Here is a 25,249-nt window from a genome sequence, read left to right as displayed (position 1 = left end):
CCGGTCACCCAGAATGGGGGAAGCTGCCCAGGAGGAGAGGCAGTCCCACGGTCGGCGCTGACCCACCCAGAGGATCCCACGGCCCCAGGGGACGCTCACATTTCTCTCCCCCCATTCGCTCTTCTTACCTACGGCTGAGTGTCCAGCGGGTGGGGTGTGACCTACGTGGGAGCTCCGCTGTGGGCCCCCAGGACAAGCTTGCAGAGCTGGAGGTCCCCACTTGCGAGCAGGTGGGGAGGTGGCCGTGTGACCAGAAGGAACAGAGGCAGGAGCGCAGACTCGATGGACCTTCCCGCGTCCGCCTGGGGCCAGCTTGGAGGGCTTTCCGGCAGAGCCGCACAGGTGAAGGCCACGCACGACTCACTTCGCTCTGCTCGGGCCTCTCTGAGCCTTGGCTGCCCCACTTTCTGACAGCCAGGTCCCACTGGCACAGCAGCCCCAGAGGTCTGCACAGCCCACCTGGCCGTCCCTCCGGTTTGTCCTCGATGCTGGCCTTGTGGCTTGTGGCTCATTCCTCTGCAGCCTGAAGGCCAGACCTATGGCCGTCTCTGCAAGCCCAGAAGCAGAGAGCAGAGGCCGCTTCCCGCTTTCTCAGCGCCTGGCACCTGGCCCGAGACCTCTGAGCAGCCACCCTGCTGGAGGTCCCGGAAGAGCAGTGTCCAGGCTCCTGGCTGGGCCCCTGCCCTGGCCATACAAGCTGTGTGGACATAGGCAAGTGGCCCAGCACCTCCTCTGGAGCGCCCAGGGTCAGCAGGAGCCTGAGCACGGGTGGAGCCTGGGCCGCCAGGGGAACACAGGGGGTGCTTAATCGGTGCCCGGGAGGGTCGGCTGTGGACCCCAGCCTGCGGGTCAGGGTGGGTTGTGAGGAGTCCAGTCCCGAACCCAGGCCAGGGATGCCCAGCAGCTCGTGGTGGACGCGAAGGCAGGACTGGGTTCCAGAGAGAGGGGAGGGAAACCCCGGCTTCTCACAGAGCTGTCTCCCCGGCTGCACGAGCGGCTCAGCTCCCCCCACCCTCGCCCTGGTGGATGTTGCCCCGAGGCCCGGAGCCGGCTTGGAAAGGCCAGAAGCCTCCAGGACATCATTTGGAAAATGAGGATGGGCAGGATCAGTGGGCGGCAGAGGCTGGCAGATGGGCAGGCAGGAAGGCCTGAGAAGACGGCCCTGCGGTGTTCCCTCCTTCCCTGACACCCTGGGAGTGGTGACAGCTGTAATCAGCTCCAAGGACCTGGCCTGTCCGTTGTCAGGGAGGGGAGAGCAGAAGGCAGCTCCAAGGGCGCCCCACCCAGGCGGGCTGGAGAAGGCAGGGGTCTGTGGGTGGACTGCGGAACAGTGGGTCCCATCCAAGAGAGTGCGCCCCAGGCACTGGGGAGGCAGGGAGGGACACCCCCGCCATGCTGGAAACCCGTGTCCCCTTCCCCCTCCGAGGTGTCATGCTGATCTTTCTGTGGGACCAGCACACGCCAGCAAGATAGGTTGCTTTGGAAGAGGACATAGAGAAAGAAAAGAATCCAAGTTCTCAGCACCCCGCCCCGGGCTGCTTCTGAGCAAAGGGCTTCCCTAAGGATGTCATGAGACTGTGTGCCATGTTCATGGAAGCAACGTGTGGCAAGGGCCTGGGCCCGCTTTGCCCCAAGGTTGAGCTGCTGTCCCTCACCACTGAGAGGCTCGGGAGCCCCCGGGGCCAGGGGGATCTGTGGTCACAGGGTGTGACCATCTGTCCAAGCAGGAAGATGGTCAAGAGCTGAAGAGCGTCCCCGGAGCTCCTCGGATGAAGTTCTAACCCCTAGTATTTTAGAATGCGACTGTGTGTGGGGATAGGGCTCTCTAAAATGTAATTAAGTTACAACGAGGCCAGGAGGCGGGACCTCACCCAACCTGCCAGGGTTATTATTAGAGGACATTGGGATACACACACACACAAAGGGACAACTTCGAGCGGACACAGAAGCAAACGGCCGTCTACATGCCAAGGAGGCAGGCCCGAGGAGGGAGCAGCCCTGCCCGGGCCTTGCTGATTCTCAGAGAGTGTCACACACACGGCCAGTGCTGGGGCAGGCTGCTGGAGCTCTGCGCTCCAGGATGGGGAGGAGCTGGTGTCTGTTGCTTCAGCTGCCTGGTCTGTAGCCCTGTGCCAGGCAGCCCAGGCTGGAGGACGCAGAGCCAGGCTCACGGAGGTGGGCAAATGCCCTGCTCGGCCTGGCCCATGGTCCCCGGGTTCAGTGTCTTCCCTCACCACACAGGATCCACGTGCTCAGAGCTCCCAGCTGGGCACAGGAGGCCGGTGTGTGGCTGGAGAAAAGGTGAGGGCCTGTGGGCGGGGTTGGCATCTCAGCACTCCAGAAGTGGCTGTCCATTCATGACTCATTGGACCTCAGAAAGGGCAGGATGTTCATGTGTGTACATGCGTGTGCGTACAAATGTGCATGCATGTGTGTGCATTCCTGGGGTGACCGAGCTGAATGAGGCCCACCCTCAGGGGTTCCCCAGAGTGGGATGTGGAGGCAGCGGGGCCTGGGGGGTGCTGAGGTGGGAGGAGCTGGGGGCTCAGAGGCAGCAGGGCCTAGGGGGTGCGGACATGGCGGGACCTCGCTGCTACACTCTGCAACGGTGATGAAAATGGATGTGGCCGGCGGCGCTGGCCTGGAACGCTGGCTGCTACAGATTATTGCATGATGGGATGTGAGGGAGCAGAGCCAGCGGAATGCCGTTTTGGCTAAAAAAGAAAAACAACAAAAAATTATAGATATAAATTATATGTATATACACATACACGTGTACATATTTCCCTGATTGTCTGAGAGCAAAGGAAGTAAGACCACAGCCACGTGCTACTCCATCGCCACTGGTGACCCTGAGAGGGCAGAGGGGAAGGAAATTTGATCTTTTCCGCAGTGGGGACTGTATTTTCAGAATTCTGAAGAGCGCAGTGACCTTCATCCTAGAGAAGCCGGTGCAAGTGACGGGAGAGCAGACCACGGCTGAAGGAGGACAGAGGGCTGGGGTCGGGGAACAGCCCCTCTCCTTTAGGACAGGGCTCCCTGGACAGGGCACTGCTGGGCTGGGATCTGGGATGGGAAGCCCCTGGGCCCCTCCTGTGGTTCTGGAGAGGTTGTCAGGGGAGGGGTGAGGTTGGGGACAGGGACAGGGGCTGGGAGCTCCCCGCCTAGGCTGCGAGGGGTGTCTGAGAGCAAGCCCTCTGCGGGGACTTGTGGATGGAAGAGACAGGCATAGACCTTGATGGGTCGAGGTGGGCTGCGGCCGCCCAATCCCAGGACTCTGCTGCTGGGCACGGCTGTCAGCTGACTGCAGGACAGGCCAAGGGTGGGCAGGGAACGCAGGTCCACATGCAGGGCCTTCAGAGCCCGCCCACTGGCACAGAGCTCCATCCCACCCGGAATCTGCCCGGTCCACAGGGAGCCATGGGACCAGCTCTCCACACAGTGCGTGAGGGAGATGGAGGCCCAGCCATGGATGGCGGTGCCCTGCAAACCAATCTACCCCAACACACTTCCACCCCCACTAAAGCCTTCCTCATGACAACCCAGGCCTCCCACCCTCAGGTCTAGCCATCCACCCTAGGACTCCCCTCTCCTCCCTAGGCCTCCCCTCCTTCTGAGGCATTCACCTCCACCCTTCCCCCAGACCTCCTCCTCCTCCTCCCTCCTCCCCAGACCTCCTCCTCCTCCCTCCTCCCTAGGCCTCTTCCTCCTTTGGTTCACAAACACTTCCTAGGCCTACCCTCCAGTTCTCCAGTGCCCTCGGGAATGCCCTGTTCCTGGTAGAGCCTTCCTTGGTGGCCCAGGGTGTCCTGGCCCTTCGTGCTTCAGCTCCAGCCTGGCCCTCACTCCGCCTGTGGCCTGGCTCCGTGGCTGAGTCAGAAGAGAATCAATCACTGGCTTATTCTTTCTCTATGTCAGGAAACCCTGGCAAAGCCCCAGCTGAAGGCTGGCCTGGCATTGGGTGGCGGGTCTGGGATCACTGGAACTGTCTCCTCTGCTTTACAGCCAAGGCCAGTGAGTCCTTGCAGCCCCTGCACAGATCCCCAGGGCTCCAGGAACCTCTGCTGAGGAGGGGCTGGTGCAGCCCAGCTGGGTAGCAGGTACGGGACGGCTGGGAGTGGCTCTGGCTCCGGGCTGCCTCTGCCACCGACAAGACCCGGGTCTGGGCAGTCCCTTCTCCACTCCAGACCTCGGCTACCCCATCCGTAGGTGCAGGTGGTTAGATAGGTGCTCTGGGGCCCGCGGTGGCAGATCGCCCCGAGCAGCCTGTTTCCATCTGAATGCTATTACACTCAGGGCTGTATTCTTCCTCGTAGGGCAGCCGTCCTGTGCCCTGTGAGAAGCTGAGCTGCACATCCGGCCTCCCGCAGTAAGGTGCCAGGGTCCCCTCCCTCCAGCTGCACAATCATTAATGTCCCCAGACATTGCCACACATCTCTGGGGGCAGAACCACCCTGGTGGAGACCCCAGCTCCAAAGACCCTCTGGATCTTGCCCGAGGCCCCAAGGGTGGGCCTCAGGGTCCCCGAGCCCCCTGGATCTATAGCAAAATGGTGTGCACTTTTCTGGGGAGAAGGCCACAGAGGTTACGGGGTCTAAAAGGAAGGTACGCACCAAGATTAGAGTCCCGGCAGCTGCTGTGCACGCCCAGTGCCGCCCACAAGGAGACCCCTGCCATCCTTGTGCAGAGGAGCCAGCCAAGGCATCTGCCTCCCGGCACCAGGCTGAGCTCTGCCTCTGGGCCGGGCCACGTTCCCTGACCCCGAAGATCTCCAGCCTTCTCGCCGCCTCTCCTTTCCCTCATTCTCATTAGAAAATCTCTTCCAAATTGCCCCTTTATCTGAAGTATTCCTGTCGGGTTTCTAAACCCCGCTGATGGAGCAGGGCTATTACATATGCGATCGCCTGCATTTATTTACATATCAGCAGCAAAAGGGGGCCTGATTCTTCATCTGGGTGACACAGCTGTACTTGTAGAAAGGGCGTCTATTAAAAGGGCCGTTGCTTGGTACAAGCTGCAGAGTCTAATTGGCTTCTCAGGGACTTTTTTTTATTATTATTATTTGCTCGAGGAACTGTTCATTTGAGCAAACGATATTAAATGACTATTGTCTCAGTCTTTAAGGAATTACCAGCCGAAAAACAATGCAGAGATGTCAGCCGTGGCGTGACAAAGGCTTCTGGCAACGCATCTGCCCGTGGACCCGGCCTGCCGCGTTTCCGATTGGTAATAAGCTGGTTTCAGTGGTGACGTGCTCTAACTCTGGTTCCGCAGAACCTGCAATTAACTGGAATAGATTTTCCTTCCCCTTTTACAACTACTGCAAGGAAACAGTGGAATGACATGCAAATACAACACTCTTAGGAATGTCTGTTTAAACTGTGTCAGATCTGAGCACCTGAGTGAAAGAAGCAACCCGTATTTGGGGAAGGGTAGGTCAGGCGGGGTCTCCATCCCCATCTGAGGCTCTCAGGAGCCCTGTGGCCTGCTGGACACCAGCTCTTCCGGCTGGTTTCTGGTTCCTGGTTCCCTGCAGTGGGGTTTCCCAGGGCCCCTTCCAGCCCTGCTGAAGCCACATTTCTGGAAGCAAGGCTGCCAGAGCTGAACAGTCGGAACGCACCCAAACGCTCTGCGCTTCAGCGTTCCTGCCTGTACATACGAGTGACGGTGCTTCCCCCCATGTTTGCTGTGGGGGTTACAGAGCTCATGCTGCCGTGGGTTCCAGCCTGGTTTGGCACGTGTTGAGGCCCTGTGCTTGCTGTCTTTCCTGGTATCACCGGTGGGTATAGCCAGCCTAGCCCTCAGGCCAGCTCAGGTACGCCCAGGGCCTCAGAGTACTTACACACACGGTAAATACTGGGCCAGGCCGCTGGTTCTCAACGGGCCCGTTGTGCTGCCCAGGGACACTGGGCAGTGTCTGCAGAGGCTTTGGGTGGTGGCGTTGGAGGTGGCTGATGTGGGCCTCTCGTAGGCAGAGACCAGATCCATCCCAAATGTCAGTGGCGCTGAGGCTGAAAAACTCGAGAGCAGAGAGCAGGATGGAAAACAGGTGGGGATCGTGGGGCTTGGGGGCAGGAGGGACTGTGAGGACCCGTGGGTGAAGGGAAGCCGTCGGAGCACCCGGGACCTTTGCTGCCCTGCTCGGTGTGCTGGTCCCATCCTCACACACGGTGCTTTCCCGACTGTTCCCTGACTCCCCGGGACCCTCCCTTGGACTGGAGACCTGGGCACGTCGGGCTCAGAGAGGCAAGGCTCAGCCAGGCTCACCTGGCGTCCTCCACACTGACCTGGGTCTGCCGCCTGCTCCCACGGTGGCGCCCTGGTGGAGCCCCCACTGTGGATATTTGTTCTGGTCCCTGTCAGGAAGATGACCAGGAGCTCAGAACAGAGCACTGTGAGCCCCAGCAGGTGCGCTGAGAGAGGACACCTGGCTCACGGAATCCTGAGAGTGTCACTACCTCACATTGCTCAGGACACCCTAGAAGCCTGTGAGGTCACAGCCAGTGGCCACCCACCAAACAGGGAGAAGCACCAGGCCTGTGGGCCTCCATCACCTCCCGTGACCTCGCGAGAACCAGCCGCAGGGAGCAGCGGTCAGACCCACAGCTCCAGTCCATCCTGGGTGATGCAGGCCCCAAGGCTGCGGGATGCGCTGGGCTGGGTTCCCCCAGGAGGTGAGGGCTGAGCTGGACTGAGGCTGGCAGGGGCAAGGGGAGATCCACAGAGCAGGGTGACTGGAGCTCTTGCTGGCTGCACTGCAATCAGGCCTGGACCCGAAGGAGCCCACCTGGGCTCCCGCCTGCTCCCAGCCTCCCCAGCGCCCCATCTGTGGGCTGTCAGCGGCGCTCTAATTAGCGGCCCGCAGGTGACACACACACACAGCATCTGTAACTTTGCTGCCGCCAACTCCAGCACAGCTCACGAAAAGCCCCAGGGTGGTTTCCATCATGATCTTCAGCGCCTCTGGGGAGAAGCCTGACACGTGGGATGTGTTGACGAGCGGTAGGTTTGAGTCTCTGGAGGAGCAACCGGGGTGGGGGTCGGCTCCCATATCGGGAGGGAAGCCAGACGTGTGTCATCGCAGTGAGCCCAGACGAGAAACAGCGGCTGATACAGAGGGCCACGGCTCTCCACTGCTGTCAGCCACACCCCTCCGCCGCAGCTCCAGAGCTCAGGTCAGAGGCCCCAGAGAAACTTCCAGAACCGTGGCCAGGTACACGGCGGTTTGCAGGGAAGTTATAAAGTTCAAGGAAGAACAAAGCTGGAATGAGCTTCCCAGAATGAAAACATAACATTTCAGAGGTAATTTCATAAAAGGAGTCATCAGACCAATATATCACCACGTCGATTTTAACTGCGGAGTTTAAAATAACCTTTGCTCTGATGTTTATTGAATTGTGGAAGCTGGAGGCTTCTGGAGAAAGAATCTAAATGTTACATGCACGTCTGCTTCAGACAGCCTGCGCTGTAACAGATTGTCCCGGAGCCAATGGTGGCACCCAGCAGTCAGGGTAGAGCACACATCTTATACTCCTGAGCCCCTGGGGTATGGGGTCTGGGGGAGCCAAGGCCAGGGGCACCCCTTGGATCAAGGCGGCTGGCAGCACTAGAGATTCTGTCAATGTGGGTTCACAAATACTTCCTGAGTACCCACTAGGTGCCAGTTCCTGGGACAGACTGGAGGCTCAAAGGCAAATTAGGGTGGGTCTGCATCACCAAAGGGAGCCCAGGCTAGGAAAGAGGGCTGGGGAGGTCAGTGGGAAATGGGAAATGACTCTCCATTCATTCATCTCTGCATCCATCTGCACATTCACTCACTCTGCCTCGCACACGTGGGTTCGTGGCCCTCACAGCTGGGCCTGCCCCCGCCCCCATGACAGCCCTGAGCCTTGCAGGGTGCTGGGCGCCGTGCACATGCTGCAGTGGAAAACACACACCTTGTTTTGAAGAATTAATACAGAACACAGAGTAGAGAATGCCTCAAACAGTGTTTATGTTGCTCACATGTTGAAGTATTATTTTCGATATACTACCTTAAATAAAATATATTATTAAAATCAATTTCACCTGCTTCTTTTTACCTTTATAAATCCAGCTATTAGAAAATTAGAAATTATACATGTGGCTGGCATTTCTCTTAGATAGTTCTGGCCAATAGCCAGGCAGCTGAATCTCAAATCCTGGCTCTGCTGTTAAACTGCTAACATGACCTGGGAAAAGTCACTGAATCTCCGGGGCACGGCTGTGTCGGCTGGCCAAGAGCAGCCAGGCCTGTTCTGATGAGAAGGCATCGGACTTACCGTGCCCGCCCCGCTTAGCATGAAGGGTCCACAGCTCGTTAGTCGCCTACTTTCTTGGTTTCTCCAAGAATATTTACGATTGACTCAATATCTGATTGATGCTTAATACGTGCTGGATGCATTAGGACTGCAAACCCTCCGGGAAGTCATAGATACAGGACAATCGTGGCACCATGCACAGACGAAGACCCCAAAGCACAGAGAGGCTGTGGACTCACAAAGGCGCAAGCAGCTGAAAGCAGGCCCCTTGCATTCAAGCGCGGGTCATGCAATGGCACAGCCCACGCTCCATGGCTCTGCACATGACCGTCTTCCTGGGGCTCAGAAGGCAGCGGAGCTGGCGGCCGCTCTCTGGAAGGTTTCCGTGACAAGAGATGGCAGGATTTGCAGCAAAGGGTTGCCCCACCAGATCCTGGGGGTTTGCTGACCCAAACCCCAACCCTCGATCTTTTTCTCAACCCCAACGACAGCCCCCTGGATCAGTCCTTCCACACCTGTCACCGGCCTGTCTCAAGGTACTGCGCATGGCCCTGCCACACAGCGTGCGCTGAGCAGTGGTGGTGCCGTGTCCCAGCGGCCACGGTGAGGGCAGAGCGGGGAGCAGCCATGGAGGAGGTGGTGCTGCCTATGTCTGAGGGCACAGGTGAGAGGAAGCCAGGCAGGGCCCCAGGAGCATCAGAAGGTGAAGGATCCAGACATTGTGGTCGGGGGAGGCAGAGCGACCCTTGCCGTCTGAATTACAGGTCGGGAAACTTTCTACAGAGGGCCAGTAGTCCTCTGTTTCAGGTTTTGTGGAGCAAGTGGTCTCAGCTTTTCTGCTGTTTGTGTGACAGAAGCCTGAGGATGCACGTGAAGGAAGGTGCACACCTCTGTTCCGACCAAACCTGTTGGAGACAGGCTGTGGCCTGGGTGAGCCCGAGGGTCACTGTTCACAGACCTGTGTCCTGAACCCTTGAGGGACACTGATGTAAGCCACGCGGGCCGGGCAGTGGGTGGTCCCCAGGCTGCAGGGACTGAACACACCCATGTGTCAAGCATCTCTCGTCCTCAGAGCGTTTGGGGTGACCAGGAAGCCTTTGAGGTTGGGACGGCTGTCCCTGCCATTTAAAGAGGCCAGGGTACTGACCACCAGCTGGGAGAGCCCAGCAGCCCACGCGCAGTGGCCCTGACTGAGGGAGGAGCCTGAGCTCCCGCCCCTCCTCGCTGGGGGCCGTGGGCTGCTCCCTCCCGGGTGCGGAACTGCCTCCACTGGGGTGGCTCCGCTGCTCTGACCACCAGCTCCTCTTCTGGGCCACAGCTCTCGTCTCCTGGGACCTGCATGGGAGCAGTGCTCTGGGCTCCTTTGCCAAGCACTGTCCCGCTGAGGGTCCTCACACCCTCAAACTCCAAGCCACAGCCACTTCAGCTTTGCTGGGCCCAGGCATCCCCCTGCAGGGACGAGCAGGCCAGGAAAGGGCTGCTTAGGGGTGATTGCTGCTGAGACAAAGGCCACCACGTGGCTGCCTCCGACGGTGACCCTGGGGCCATCGGGCTGCAGCCTCCAACAGTGACCCTGGGGCCACTGGGCTGCAGCCTCCGATGGTGACCCTGGGGCCACTGGGTTGGCAGTGCCAGGGGTGTGGGCCTACTTTCCATGCACTGAGCCTGGGCGGGGTCCGGATGGCACACAGGCCCCTCTCTGAGGAGGACAGGGGGAGGGTCCGGGAGGCAGCCATCCTCCTTCCTGTGCATCACCCCTGGGCTTCTGGGGGAGAGGGCATGGATGGAGCCTCCTATCCTCCAGAGTGCTTTCATCAAAGACCCCACAAAGAAGGTGAGAGCCTTCCTGCCTGCATGCGGTTCGGACAAAGGTCAGAGCCGCACTCACAGACGGCCACTGCAGATCACCCCGAGGGACTGGGCATGGGGACACCCCCATACCCCAGTGTGGTAGAGGCCAGCAGGGGCCTAAAGCCATCCGGGATAAGGACTTACAGATGTCAAGTGACTTGATAAAGGCTCTGGGTCCAAATGAGTCATCCTCCTGGCTTCTCTCTGGAGTTTCTCTTTTCACATGTGGTTGGTCTGGTGAAAGGGGACACAGAGCCTTTTCTGGAAGGAAAGGGGCACAATTCCTTTCCTTCCCAGAAATCCATGTGAAGATGAGGCTGGACCCAGGGCAGTGCCTGCACCACAGGTACTGCTAAGCCCTGGTCTCAGCCCAGGCCACGGTCCAGGGCAGCAGGGACAGAAGCAGTGGGCCGGGGTCCCTGTCACGGCTGCCTCTGGGGAGCTGTGGCAGGCTCGAACCCATTCCTGACAGGGGCTGGGCGATTCCACATGGCCCTACCTGCTACTGCAAGGCAGACTCCATTCACTGCTTGGAGGCGAAGTCCCAGCGAGATGCACCCCTTGGGTGCCTGCTGGAAGGGCCCTCTGCTGGACCTCGCTGCTGGGGGCTGGGACAGGTGGGTGAGGGCGTAAACGTGGTAGATCCAGGTTCCAGCCATCCGACCACCTTTTCTTGCGTGGAGGCAGAACCAGCTAGCAAAGGAGCAGTGTATCCACGAATCAGTGGATGGACAATGAGTAGACAGGGCAGTAACAGAAAAGCCCAGGGCAGGTGCAGACAAGGAATCCTCTCAGCAAACAAGTCATTCCCCCTTACCTACGGCATCGTGTCACACAGCACCTGAGGGCCTCACACGTGCAGGGCGTGTTGGCATGGGCACGCAGGGTGGGAGGGCTCTGACCCTGGTCTCCCACTCCCACTGGGTCAGCCCGGCTGTCCTGCCCACTCCACATTCCCCATGGGCCTCCCAGACTGCGCCTCACCCCATCCGCACAACCGTGCCAGGAGTCAGGCTGTGGTCCGATGCTATGTTCACATAGGGGCAGCTGGAGAGATGGAAATGCTACAGAAAGCTCCCTGGAGGCTGCCCGAGGCCCCCGGAGGTGTTAAGCACTATTCCTGTCTGTCGCTCTGTTTGACAAGATGGCTGGAAGTAGCCTGGGGCTCTGGATGCCGTCCAGCCTTCCTGGGCTCTGCCAGTGGCCTTGGGGAAGGTATTTCCCCTCACCTAGCCCCCCTCCTCCTGTGAAGTACGCCTTTAAGTCCCACCCCGCCTCCCAGCAGGCCCTCAGGAGTGTCAGATGAGATCAGGTGAGGGGAGGCCAGCGTGGTGGTGGAGCACTGTGCACACGGCCCGGCATAAATCACCATTTAGAGCAGGGAAGCCGTCACTTCTGGGGTCAGCAGGCGAAGGGAGTGCTTGCGAGAGCCACACAAAAGAAAAGACTGCACCAGAAGCCGGCACGTGCTCACGTTTATGCAAAAATATGCAGCAGTGCCTATTTGTATAAGGAAATTAAACTAGCATTTTAAATAAATTAATTAATCATCTTGAAGTTTTTATAGAAGATAGAATTTAGGACAAGTCCTGAGTCTGAGGTCCGTATGTTGATACAAGCAGGAAAAGCTCTGGGTACCCATATTCTGACACGCTCGGGTTCTGTCCCGCTGGCTCTAGGTGTGAGCGCAAACGGCCCCAGAGAGGAGCGCTGCAGTCCCTGTGGACGAAGACGCCGCGCTGCCGTGTGTGTGACTTCTTTCTATTCTGTTTCATTATGTCAAATTTGGAGACGAACTTCATGTCTGATGTCCAGTTTCTGAGCTACCCTTTGATAAGCAGCATTTCTCAGGGGCGTCATTCCGAAAGTGCACAAGAGTCGTCTTACTTACCAGAGAGCCGACGTGGCCAGGAGCAGTGGCCAAGACGGAGTACCCACATGCAGCCCCTGCAGGAGTCCTGGCTCCTTCCCGGGGAGGACCACTCACTCTCAGCATCTCCCCAGGCAGGCGGATGGGCGGACGGAAGGGCCCCCTGGAGGGCAGCCACCGTGAGAGCCAGGGGTTCTCTACTGCGCCGGCACTGGCACGGATTGGGCCCTCAGCTGCTAATTACTGAATGAACTCATGAGTGACCAGTGGCAGCCTCTGCCCATCTCACTGCCCCGAGGATGGGTCAGCACAGAGGCAGTGCTCCACACACACCCTTCATGCTGACGTTGGAAGTATGTAAATATCATCATTATCCCTGGTTGGCAGAGGCAAACAATGACTCAGAGAGAAGGGGCCTGCCATGCTCGGCTTTCACGCTGGCCATGGTGGCTCTGAGCCTGAAGTCCTCCAGGGTGCTCCCACCCTCGCTGGCCTCGTGGTGGCTGTGGTGCAGCTGCAGCTTCCTCCGCTCTCCGGCTAATCCAACTCCTGGAGCCTCAGCTCCCTCAGACCATTAGTCTCGTCAGATCTGGCTCAAAACGAAAGAGCTTTAATTATTCCCCCAGGGAAACCAGCACTCCCCTCCTCACCTCGACCCCTGCAGAAGGCAGATGAAAAAATAAAATACAGTAAAGCATTGCCGATCCATCAGCCTCCCAATGAAGACAGACGGCTGACACGGAGAGGGGCTGTGTGCTGGGGAGTTATTAAGCGTGGAATGGACTGGTTCAAATTAATTGCTTCAGCTGTGACCTCGGGTCCCTAGGAAAGGTTGGGAGTGTTGGCTACACAGGGTGGAAAAACCCAGCCTAGCGGACACAGTAATTGGCCCTGAACTCTGTGCCAGTTGGGTGGTCCAGGAGGAGAGCTGTTTCCTGCCTGGCCCCCGACCTCCCCTGTGATGTCTGCCTACAGCTGCCAATCTGCAAAGGAAAACTGGGAAATAGCCCAGGAGACGGAGCCACAGAAGGCTGGCGGGAATCACAGGAGGCTGGCGGGAGCCTTGGGAGGTTGGTGGGAACTTGCAGGGGGGTGGAAGTCCTGGGAGGCTGGTGGGACCATGTGAGTCTGGTGGGATTTGTGGGAGACTAATAGAAACACAGGAGGAAGGTGGGATCATGAGGGGCTGGCAGGAACCATGAGGTCTAGTGGGAATCCTGGGAGGCTGGTAGGAATCCTGGGAGGCTGGTGGGAATCCTGGGAGGCTAGTGGGAATCCTGGGAGACTGATGGGAATCCTGGGAGACTGATGAGAATCATCAGAAGCTTGTGGGAATCCTGGGAGGCTGGTGGGAATCCTGGGAGCCTGGTGGGAATCCTGGGAGGCTGATGAGAATCATCAGAAGCTTGTGGGAATCCTGGGAGGCTGGTGGGAATCCTGGGAGGCTAGTGGGAATCCTGGGAGGCTGGTGGGAATCCTGGGAGCCTGGTGGGAATCCTGGGAGGCTGATGAGAATCATCAGAAGCTTGTGGGAATCCTGGGAGGCTGGTGGGAATCCTGGGAGGCTGGTGGGAATCCTAGGAGGCTGGTAGGAATCCTGGGAGGCTGATGAGAATCATCAGAATCTTGTGGGAATCCTGGGAGGCTAGTGGGAATCCTGGGAGGCTAGTGGGAATCCTGGGAGGCTGGTGGGAACCCTGGAGTCTGGTGGGAATCCTGGGAGGCTGAAGAGAATCATCAGAAACTTGTGGGAATCCTGGGAGGCTGGTGGGAATCCTGGGAGGCTGGTGGGAATCCTGAGAGGCTGGTGGGAATCCTGGGAGGCTGGTGGGAATCCTGAGAGGCTGGTGGGAATCCTGGGAGGCTGGTGGGAATCCTGGGAGGCTGGCGGGAATCATCAAAAGCTGGTGGGAACCCTGGGAGGCTGGTGGGAATCCTGGGAGGCTGATGAGAATCATCAGAAGCTTGTGGGAATCCTGGGAGGCTGGTGGGAATCCTGGGAGGCTGGTGGGAACCCTGGAGCCTGGTGGGAATCCTGGGAGGCTGATGAGAATCATCAGAAGCTTGTGGGAATCCTGGGAGGCTGGTGGGACTCCTGGGAGGCTGATGAGAATCATCGGAATCTTGTGGAAATCCTGGGAGGCTGGTGGGAATCCTGGGAGGCTAGTGGGAATCCTGGAGCCTGGTGGGAGCCCTGGGAGGCTGGTGGGAACCCTGGGAGGCTGGTGGGAATCCTGGGAGGCTGGTGGGAATCCTGGGAAGCTGGTGGGAATCCTGGGAGGCTGGTGGGAATCCTGGGAGGCTGGCGGGAATCATCAAAAGCTGGTGGGAATCCTAGGAGGCTGGTGGGAATCATCAGAAGCTGGTGGGAATCATCAGAAGCTGGTGGGAATGCTGTGAATCTGCTGAGAGCCCTGGGAGGATGGTGGGAACCATGGCAGCTTGGAGGAAGCCATGATGTGGTGGGATTTTGGGGAGGCTCGGGGGAACCACGGGAAGCCGATGGGAGTTGTGGAAGTCATGGGGGTCTGGAGGGAGATATGGGAGGCTGGTGGGAGGAGGACTGGTGGTTTGGGAAGAGGCAGCCCCATGGGCTTGTCCCTGTGCCTGCCGCTGACCTCTGTCCTGAGAAGGAGACTGGAGCCACACAGAGGCTCAGGGGAAAACCCATTATGGCCCATTACCAAAGCTGACCCCAAACACAGCAGGGGTATGCCGCCCACGTCCTCACACCTGCAGACCTGGGCCCTGGGCCCTCCTTGAGACCCAGGCATCCTGTCCAGCTCTTCAGGGCCTTCAGGCCAATGTCTTAGGGTAACTAGAACGTGCATTTTCCCACAGACACCCCTCCGCATGTCACTGGCATGGCTGTGAAAGGGTGAAGTGCCTGGGGTCCTGCAGGCATCCCCAGGTCTCATCCCAGGCACCATCTGCTGCCTGTTTCCTCTGATTCTCATCACAGCCACCGTCCTGCCTGCTCCCCTCTAGCCGGCTGACACCAGCTGCTCCTGTGAGTCTCAGATGTGCGGCCTGACTTCTGGGCGCTGTATTCCTCTGGGTTCAGCCACTGCTCTCTCCTGCTTCTCCCTGAGTCTCCTCACCCTGCGCTCCCAATGCCCCCTCCACCTCAGCCTGCTTCTCATCTCCACCCTCAGCTTCTGGGAGCTCAGGGACACACCTGCAGCTTCAGCCTCCCCCACACTGACCATCCCCAGGCCAGTTCATGCTCTAGAGATGTCCAGCGTGTTCGTCCTGCCTCAGATGTCTACTCTAACTTGTCCGCGGGTTATTACCTTTCATTTATCTCCCTTGGAAACCTTTCTTCAACCAAAAAATAGACTTCCCTTGGATAGCTGCACTCCTGGTGCCAGTGTCTCCTTACGATTTTATTGCAGATGAGAAATTGGAGGCTGGTGTGATTTTTGTTCCTTTGTAGTATGATATTTTTTTGCAGACAGAATGCTAAAAGATGACATAATTCATTCTTCAAATAAAATAAATAGAAAAATAGCTGCCAGGCCTGTGGCGGTGTCTCTGATTTTGTTTGGGGAAGATGTCCTCATGACCTTCCTGCTCTGCTCTTTCTCTATCCAGCGACGTTTGACTCAATTATGGTTTTGATAATTGCTCCTGCTCTGAGTTATCCGATTTTCCCCTTAGAAACATTGCTACATGTTCAAAGTTTGGATTTCTGTTCTCTGCCTTCCTTAGCAAAACCCTTTTTGACTTAAGACTCAGGTATTTGCAATTTCCTTTTAAATTGTGAGGCAGTATGTCAGGGTTGTGGCTGGTACACTTTTCCGCCCTGCCACATCCAACCTTTCTGCACTGTCCCTGCACAGGGTTTTTTGTTTGTTTGTTTCTTTTTTAGTTTTTTTTCTTTTGAGACAGAGTCTCGCTCTGTGGCCCAGGCTGGAGTGCAGTGGTGTGATCTTGGCTCACTACAACCTCCGCCTCCCGGATCCAAGCAATTCTCCTGACAGCCTCTCAAGTAGCTGGGATTACAGGTGCCTGCCATCACACCGGCTAATTTTTTGTATTTTCAGTAGAGACAAGGTTTCACCATGATGTTGGCCAGGCTGGTCTCGAGCTTCTGACCTCATGATCCGCCCGCCTCAGCCTCCCAGAGGGCTGGGATGACGAGCGTGAAGCCCCGCGCCGGCCCGCCGCACAGGTTCGAAGCTGCGATTGCGTTTTTGATTCCCTGCGACCTTTGCTTGCTTCCCGTGCGTAGCATTTATCGTCTTTTTATCTCACTCATTTTCTTCCCGTGGTTTTCTGTCCCTGATTTTCAGAATGCCACAGTGTTCATTCTGCAGCCAGCCAAGAATGCACGTTTTCTAGTATATTCTTCCAGTTTTAGTGGTAATCCTTTTCCAAAAGTCTTTTCTTCTAGAATCTGCCAGTGCGTGCTGTTTATCAGCTAAGGCAACCATTACAGAATACGCCTCATACACAGAGCGAGTATGAAACACACTTGCACTTCAGTAATCAGGACAAAATGAGGCTCCCTGGACTCGCCGGGGAGGTCAGGAAACAGCCCCGTCAGCGCCCAGGCTGCCTGCGTCCCTCCCTCACCCCACCCCCCTCCTCTTTCCCAGAGGTTTTGGCCATCACGCGCCTTTGCTGTGTCTTTATGGCTTCACCCCTGGTGTCCACATCCTTAAACCACACGTTGCTTCAGCTTGCCGCTCTTGAAGTCTGGGCACCCACCGGGAAGCAGCCTGTGTGCCCTTCCGGGCTTTGCTTTCCTTACCCTCTGTCATGGTCTCAGTGAGGCACACGACGTGTGGGGCTCCAGCCCGTGCGTGGGAGTGTGCCCTGGTGTGAATGTGCCATGGTGTTCGTATTTGCTTTATTTTGCTGGATATTTGGGGTTTTCAGGTTTGGGATGCTTATGCTGATTTTTTAAAAATTATTTCATTTTTTTTAAGTTCCCGGGTACATAGGCAGGGTGTGCAGGTTTGTTACGTAGGTAACTGTGTGCCGCGGTGGCTTGCCGCACCCATCAACATGTCACCTAGGTATGAAGCCTGCAGGTACTAGCCCTTTTCCCTAATGAGTTCCCTGCCCTCCCCCGACAGGCTCCAGTAAGTGCTGATCCTCTCCCTGTGTCTGAGTGTTCTCATTGTTCAGCTCCCACTCAGAAGCGAGAACACAGGATGCTCATAAAGGGCGCTGTGCTGGGTCCTGTGGTCCACGCCTCCCACCTGCTGAGGTCAGACACCTAGAAGAGAAATTGCCAAGGCTTCAACTGTGGGCCTGTTCAGGTTTCTTAGGAACGCCAGGTGATTTTTCTAACGGCGGTGTTTAAAAGCGCCAGGAGGTTTCCCTGACTCCTCACCCCCATCATTGTTTGGGATTTGTCTACCTCCCTGAATGTTGCCAATCCAGCTGATGTGTCGTGGCATCTGTGCATGACTTTAATTTTCCTTTTCCTGATTACCAGCCACGCTGGGCATGTTTTCATGTTTATAAGGCAGTTGGAATTTGTTGATGAGGTGTCTCTTAAAGCCTTTTGCCCATTTTTTTTTTTTTTTCTGCTGAGAGGAGTTCTTGTGTTTGGAATCATTGCTTTGTTGGTTAGATGTGACACAAACATCTTCTCCTAGTGGGTGGCTTCTTGTATTTTTTAAAGATTTCTTTTGATGAATAAAAGCTCTTTAATTCTATGTAAACAAATTAATAATTCTTTTCCTTTGGGTTTCTACTTTGTGTGTCTTATTAAAAAATATTTCTCTACCCAAAGGCTTTGAAATTTTTTCTGCTATAACATTTTGCAATAGCACTGTGGATTTGCATTTCCTAAATCCATGTAAAATAACTTTTTGTTTGTGGCACGAGGTAGGGATATTTCATCTGTCCTCTGTGCTGACACCCGATGCTTCCAGCACGATTTTTTGAAAAGCCTGTTCGCTGCCTTCTGATCTTGAGTGATCACTTTGGCATGTGGAAACGCCCATCCTCCTGTGGACTCGCTTCTGGACGGTGCCCATTCTGCTGGCACAGCTGTCCATCCCTGTGCAACAACAATGGCTGTGTGCCACGTGCTTGTATAAAAGTCTTGCTACCTGGAAGGACAAGTCTGCCCTTGTCACTAATTGTTGAGAGGGGTGATGATTTAGGGCCGTCTGCATCCTCACATTTACTTTAGAGTCCGTTTCCCAGGTTTTGCACCAAAAATTAGGAGGTCTTGTACTACTGCATCAAATTTATAAACCAATTCTGAGGCACTGACGTTTTTCATACTGACCTTTCCAATCTCTGAAAATAGAATGTCATTTATTTATATACATATATATTGAGACAGTCTCACTCTTTTTGCCCAGGCTGGAGTGCAGTGGCGTGATCTCCGCTCACCACAACCTCCGCCTCCCGGGTTCAAGCGATTCTCCGGCCTCAGCCTCCGGAGCTGCTGGGATTACAGGCCTGCGCCACCATGCCTAGCTAATTTTTTTGTATTTTTAGTACAGACGAGGTTTCTCCACATTGGTCAGGCTGGTCTCAAACTCCTGCCCTCAGGTGTTCTGCTGCCTTGGCCTCCCAAAGTGTTGGGGTTACCGGTGTGAGCCAGCATGCCTGGCATCAGTTACATATTATTTAAGGATTCCCAATGAAACTGCATAATGTTCTCCAAAGCTTATAGAATGTTCACCAAAACTGAAAATTTCTCCATGCTTTATGGAAAGTTTTGGCCTGGCATTTGTTGTATAACTGGCATGTAGAAATACAGCTGATTTTGATATTTGGGTGTGTATTTAGCATCATTTAGAAATGCTGTGGATTCTAGCAATGCCTCTATAGATTCCTTTGGATTTTGCACATACACAGACGTGGCTGATTTCGCTTTCCTTTCACCTCCTTGTTCCTTCCATTTCTCTCTCTGGTCTACCGCTCTGGCTCCAGCCTCCGTCCAATGTTCAACAGAAGCAACGGCACACGTGATTTTCCTTCTTTCTTTTGGTCTGCAAAGGAACGCTTTCTACATTTAACAACTGAATATGATATTTGCTGTAGGTTTTGTTTTGCTCAACTTTTTTTGTGGTTTGCTGTGGATTTTGATCGTGAATGGATGTTGAATTTTCATGTAGGTCTGTGATCCATTTGGAGTTGACTTTATATATGGTATTGGTATGGCTCTAAGTTCATTTTGACGCATATGGATAACCAACACTTTCTGCGCCATTTGCTGAAAAGACTCTCTTTTCTCCAAAACTGTTTTTGTATGTTTCTCAAAAGTCAGTTCTCCCTGTATGTGTAGTTATAGTCGCTTTTTATTGCCATATATCAAACCCAGTGGCTTAGAACAATGTCCGTGGATCAGCTTTTGATTTCAGGTGGGCTTAAATAGGTTCTCTGCTTAATATAGGATGTCACTGAAATCCCTCACTTAATACAGCGTCAGGCTCAAATCCAGGTGTGAGCCAGGTCAAGCTCTTTTCTGAGGGATCTTGGACAAAATCTACTTCTAAGCTCATTCAGATTTTTGGTAGAAATGTCTCTTGCGGTTTAAAAGCGAGGTTTCCATTTCCTTGCTGGCCGTCAGCCATGGGCCACTCCCTGGTGGGTGGCTAGAGACCACCCAGCCCTCACATTGGGTCCTCCCGGTTGTAAGCCTGTGGGGAGGGGGAGGGTTAACTCTACCACCTGTTTCAAATCTCAAAGCTCCTCTTCTGCTTTTAAGCGATTGTGCCACTAGGTGAGTTCCACCCAGACAATCCACAGTAATGTTCCTATTTTAAGGTCAGGTGACTAGCAACCTTAATTGCATCTTAATTAGCCTTTGCCTTGTGACTTGAAATATTCAGAATCTTGCTAGCTCCTCACAGTCACGGTCCTGGAGATTAGCATGGGAAGCCTCGGGGGGAGGAGAGAGACTGAGAATTCTTCCCAGCACAGTTGGGTCTCTTTCTGGGCTCTCTATTCTGGTCCACTGACCTACTTATCTATCTCTATGGCAATCCCACACTGCGTAAGTGTGGAAAGCAGGTCGTTTTAGTTTTCTCATTTTGTTCCAACTGCGTTGGCTATTCTAGGTCTTCTGGATTTTCATATAGATTTTGGAATGAGCTTCTCAATTTCTACAAGAGCTAGGCTCCTGGGATCTCCACGGTGAGGGCCTGTAATCTCTATGATAGTTTTTCCTGGCCCCGTGCCTCTGCGATGTGACCTCTGCTTTAGTTCTCAGCTTCAAAATTTCGGGGGGCTCAGTACAGACTAGCTTGAGCACTAAGAAATCCCGGGTGTCCACTCTAAAGGAAGAACCCCAGAGTTTTGTGGGTTTTACCTCCAGGATTTCCCCCCAACACCCAGGCTCTCATGCCCAGGTGAATACTGGAGAAAAAAAATCCTTCCCTGTTTGGCCAAGGGAAGGGAGAAAGCAGCCATTTTGAAATAACCCAAAATGTTTCCCACAAGAAACAGCTACCCAAGAAGAGGAAACGTTTACCAGTCCCTTAGCAGACTTGGGAGAAGAGAAACTGCCCAGCTCCAGCCCTGGAGAGGCTTTCCGTTTCACCTAAAGAGGGGAAAAGAAGGTGCCTTTTTTTTCCTTTAAAGGAAGAAAAGCACTCTAAAAATGTTGCTCCACTGCCTTCTTGCTTGCATTGTTTCCGGAAAGTCTGCTGTCACGCTTATCTTTGCTTTTCTGTCTGTGACACGTCCTTTCCTCTCATCACCTGTCAGATTTTTATCACAGCTCCCACCCGTGTGATTATAGTGGGCCTTGGTATCATTTTCTTCCTGCATGTCATTGTCAAAGTTTATTAAACATCTTGGACCTGTGAACATTACAGTTTTCATCAAACTCATCACATTTCCAGCCCTAATTTTTTCAGTCTCTACTCATCTCCTTTAGAGACTTCAATCACACAGATATGAGGCTGGTGGACATTGTCACACAGCTCCCTGATGCTGTTAAATTTATTAGTCTTTTTGCAAAACAAATCTCCGTTTTGCTCACAGGGTTTCTCGTGCCTCGGCGTCCAGTTCACGAGCCTCTGCCTCTGCATGCCCTCGCTCTTCTTCATCTCACACAGTATACGTTTCAGCTAAAATAGTATGTTTTTCATCCTGGAAGTGTGACTCTCTGCTGGACCTGTTCAGCACTTTCTTTTGCTTTGGGAACATATTGGATACGTTTACCGTTACAGCTGTTTCAGTGTCGATGCCTGCTAACTATAACCTCTCTGTAAGTTCTGGGCCAACCAATCGATGGATTTTCTTCTCCATATTGGTCATACTTTTCTTCTGCCTTGGATATCATCATTTTTGGTCGAATTCCCTACACTGTGATTTTTACCTTTTTGGGTGATACATATGTTTGCATTTCTATAAATTCTTGAAGTTTATTCTGGACTCAGGTTACCTGGAAACAGTTTCATGTGTGCCTTTTAAGATTTGTGTTTTAGGCAGAGACAGAACAGCTTTAATCGATGACTACTTCTTCCCCACCTCCAGTCAAGGCCAGACTGTACATTACCCAGGCGTCGTGAGTTGGGAGGTTTTCCAGTCTGGCTGGTGGGAACAGGCACCGTTTCTAATTCTGTGTGTGTTTGGCACTATCAGTCTTTCTGGTCCTTTCCCCAGCCTGGGGTGTATTCCTCTCACACATGCACGGACCGCTGCATCCTCAGCTGGGACCCTCTGCAGACCAGAGGGCTCCTTCTCTGTCCATCTCTCTTCTGGAACTCTGTGCTCTGAAGTCCAGCCACGTGGGCTCCCTGACCTTTCATCCCCAGTTCTCAGTTCAGTCTTCTTGGTTCTGCCTGGGTTCCTGTTCTCTGTGCAATGGCCTGAAAACTCCAGAAAATAATCTGGGGAGGCTGGGAGCGGTGGCTCACACCTGTAATCCCAGCACTTTGGGAGGTCAGGGGGGTGGATCATGAGGTCAGGATTTCTAAACCAGCCTGGCCAATATGGTGAAACCCCATCTCTACTAAAAATACAAAAATTACCTAGGTGTGGTGGTGCATACCAGTAGTCTCAGCTGGTCGGGAGGCTGAGGCAGGAAAATACTTGAACTGGGGAGCGGGAGGTTACAGTGAGCTGAGATCATGCCACTGCACTCCAGCTTGGGTGACAGAGTGAGAGTTGGTCTCAAAAATAAATAAATAAATAAATAAATAAATAAATAAATAAAATAATCTGGAGAAATCTGAGGGAATGTTTCTTCCCATCTCCCAGAGATGGGTGTCCCTGCTCTGACGCCTACTGTCCTGGAAACTATGGTTTCATACATGCTGTCCACATGTGAGGTTGTTTTTCTGAAGGAGACAGCGTTATTACCCTGTCATGGCTGAACATGAAAGCCCCTCATCATCTTCTCAGGACCCCCAGCAGCTGTGGCTCTGTCCCCTCTTCATCACCTTTCTTGTTTATTTCTGCCTTATCTCTGTTCAGGATCAGCCTCACCAAAGATTTGTCATTTTTATTAACATTTTTCAAAAGACCATTTTTGACCTTGCTGGCCCTCTGTGTTATCTGTGTCTTCTGCATTCCATTAGTTCAGCTTATGTTCGTTATTAATGTCATCATTCTGTTATTCTGGGTTGGGTTTGTTTTGCTAGGTTTTTTTTTTTCCCCCAATTTCTAATAATGGATGCTTAAGCCATGACTTTTCAGCTCTCTGTTATCTTCATGTGGACGTCTGAAGCCACGGCTTTTTCTCCCAAGGGTTGCTTTCATCGTATCCCACAAGCGTCCCCTAGTACTAGTTCATTTCCATCCACCTGTATTTTTCTGTCCTCATAACGTTTTTATTTGATGCATGGTGAAAATGAGTTCCTCCGGAGAGGGTTTGAATTTGCTCTGTCCAGATCTTGGAGACCCTATCAGTTCTTTAAAGTAAGTTATGGCTTTGAGATTTTCCGAGACCACCCAGGTAGTGTGATTTCAGGCTCTAAACCTGCTTAAGGGATGGTTTGTGTTCAAATCATTTCCTTCTTCCGACAAGGTCTGAGTCGGTTGATTTTCCTTATAATACACCAGGGAGATGGCAGGGGTTAATGTCTGATTCGCAGTGGCATTGAGTGCATAGCCCTGCGGAGGTTTGTTGGGGGAAAGTTCCTACCGGGCCCCTCCCCTTAGGTAGACCTGGGCATTACTCTTTGTTTCCAGAGACCGTGGGCACGGGAGCGTGGGACCACCCTGGGGGAGGCGTCGTCAAAGCTGCCACAGTCCTTGCTGGTGCCCATCTGATTTGTTTTGTGTGTGTGCTGAGAATTCCTCTGAGCTTACCTGATCATAGAGGCTTTTAAGAAGACTTTCAGTTACTTGTGTGTGTTCAAACTAGGTACTAAAGCTACCATTGTACTGCAGATAAAGGTTACTGCATTTCTTTTGGGTGAGCATTACACCGTCATATTTTACGTCTTATTGACTCAGCCTCAAACAACGAGGAACCTGCTTCTTTTATGCTGTATCTAAAACCTCTTGCTTTCCTTGATATTTTTGACATATGCATTGAACAAGCCTAAATCTCTCCCATCCACAAAAAAAAAAAAAAAAAAAAAAAAAAAAAAAAAAGCTACTTCTCAGCTTTGCCTCCCGCTCTGAGCCTCCCCTTCTTGCGTTCACCGTGAAGCTCCGGGAACGTACGGTCCTCCTTCGCGGGGTTAAGTCCCTCACCTCTGACCCCTGAGCTCACTTTGTCTCGGTGACATGGTAGACTCTGTTCAGCCCCATTTCCACCTCTTGGCAGCACTGCGCTGTGGAGCTCTCTCCTCAGGAGCTGCTGGGACCGGTTCAGGTCTCCGGCCCCTTCCACGACGTGCTCCCCGGGGGGGCTCCTGCTCCCCTGCTGGTCTGCTGCCTCCATGTGGGCTGCTGGTTCTCAGATGTGAATGTCAGGGCTCCCTGGAAATCCCAATGCACCACAGGTGGAGCCCGTCCCACGGTGAGACCTCACACCTATCGTCACCTCTAGCATCCGCCTGGGGCCTGGTTGTGAGGGCCCCCCCCGGAGGTCCTCTTCCCTCTCCTCCCCGTGCCTCCCTCTCCATCACACGCAGATCCCACGTCCTCAGCGTCCGTGCAGGTCTCTGCTCTCCTCCATCCGCGCAGAGCTTACCGCAGCAGCTTCCTTGGGCTTCCAGTCTTCCTGACGGTGTCAATCCGTTCTCCATGGTCAGCCAGGGACAGCACTGCCAGGGGTCCTGGCAGGCGCCCTGGGAGGTAGGTGGGCAGTGGGCCGGGGCTCTCCACACTCTGGAGGGCAACGAACAGCCCTTGGGCCCCTCTCCTTCCCTCCCTGCCCACCCTGAGCTCCATCTGTCAGAAACGCAGGCAGTTTTCAGACACGCAGGCCCTCATTCCCTGGCCTTCCGTGCCTCACCTTTCCCTCTGTTTTCACACTTCCCTCCCTCTTTATAGGACTCTTGCCTACCCTTACCACCGGGGCAGCCCAGGTCACACCCAGGACCCCCCGGAGGGTTCTTAACTCACGTCTGGTGAGGGTCCCTGTCCTTGTCTCTCCGGGACCCATTCCCCCACCAGAGAAGTGCAACCCTTGGTATACAACAGGTGTTTCATCAATAGTCCCCACTTGGAGGCGTGCTGATGCACACAGGGTACCATCAAAGGCAGCACGCAGCTCACCTTCCACCTCCCTCACCACCCCGGGGCCTCGGGGCATCGCACGTCCGTTCTGCAGCTTCACTGAAATCACAGCAGCGGCACTTAGCGACCCTGTGTATCCCACACGTCCGAAGGCCTTCACATGCACACCTCCTTAATCATTGTGACAGCTCCAAGAAGGCCTTCCCGTCAGTGACTGCAAGGCTCAACGGCTCGTTCCCATGGGGGGCAAGCCTGTGGGTGGGTCGGGAACGGCCCTCCCTGTGCTCTGGGCAAACAGAGCCACTGGCAGGGTCTGGCAGAGGCGGCCTTCCCACGCCGGCATCATCCGATTCCGGTCCACCGCCCCCGCTGAGGCGTGGGTCTGCTCAGGGGATTTCAGCCCGTCCACCACTGCATCCCCAATTCCTAGTGCTGAGATCACCCCCTCCCCAGGGGCCGCCTGTGGCTCTGTTTAGTAAAATAATGAAGGGACTCTTACCCAGTGCAGGCTGCAGGCGTCAGAGACTGAAGGGAAAAGAAAGTGGGCTGACGTCTCAGCCGCGAGCCGCTGCGGAAGCCAAGTCCCTGCATCTCACGCTTTCAGGACCAGCAGTTTCCAGGTGGCGACGACTCCCTGAGATTGGGAAAAAAATCGAAGGTGACTTAGGCCGAGAAATCCGTTCCTACCACC

This window comes from Saimiri boliviensis, chromosome 15 (assembly GCF_048565385.1).
Source record: "Saimiri boliviensis isolate mSaiBol1 chromosome 15, mSaiBol1.pri, whole genome shotgun sequence".
Taxonomy (NCBI): domain Eukaryota; kingdom Metazoa; phylum Chordata; class Mammalia; order Primates; family Cebidae; genus Saimiri; species Saimiri boliviensis.
This window is presented reverse-complemented; position numbering follows the sequence as displayed.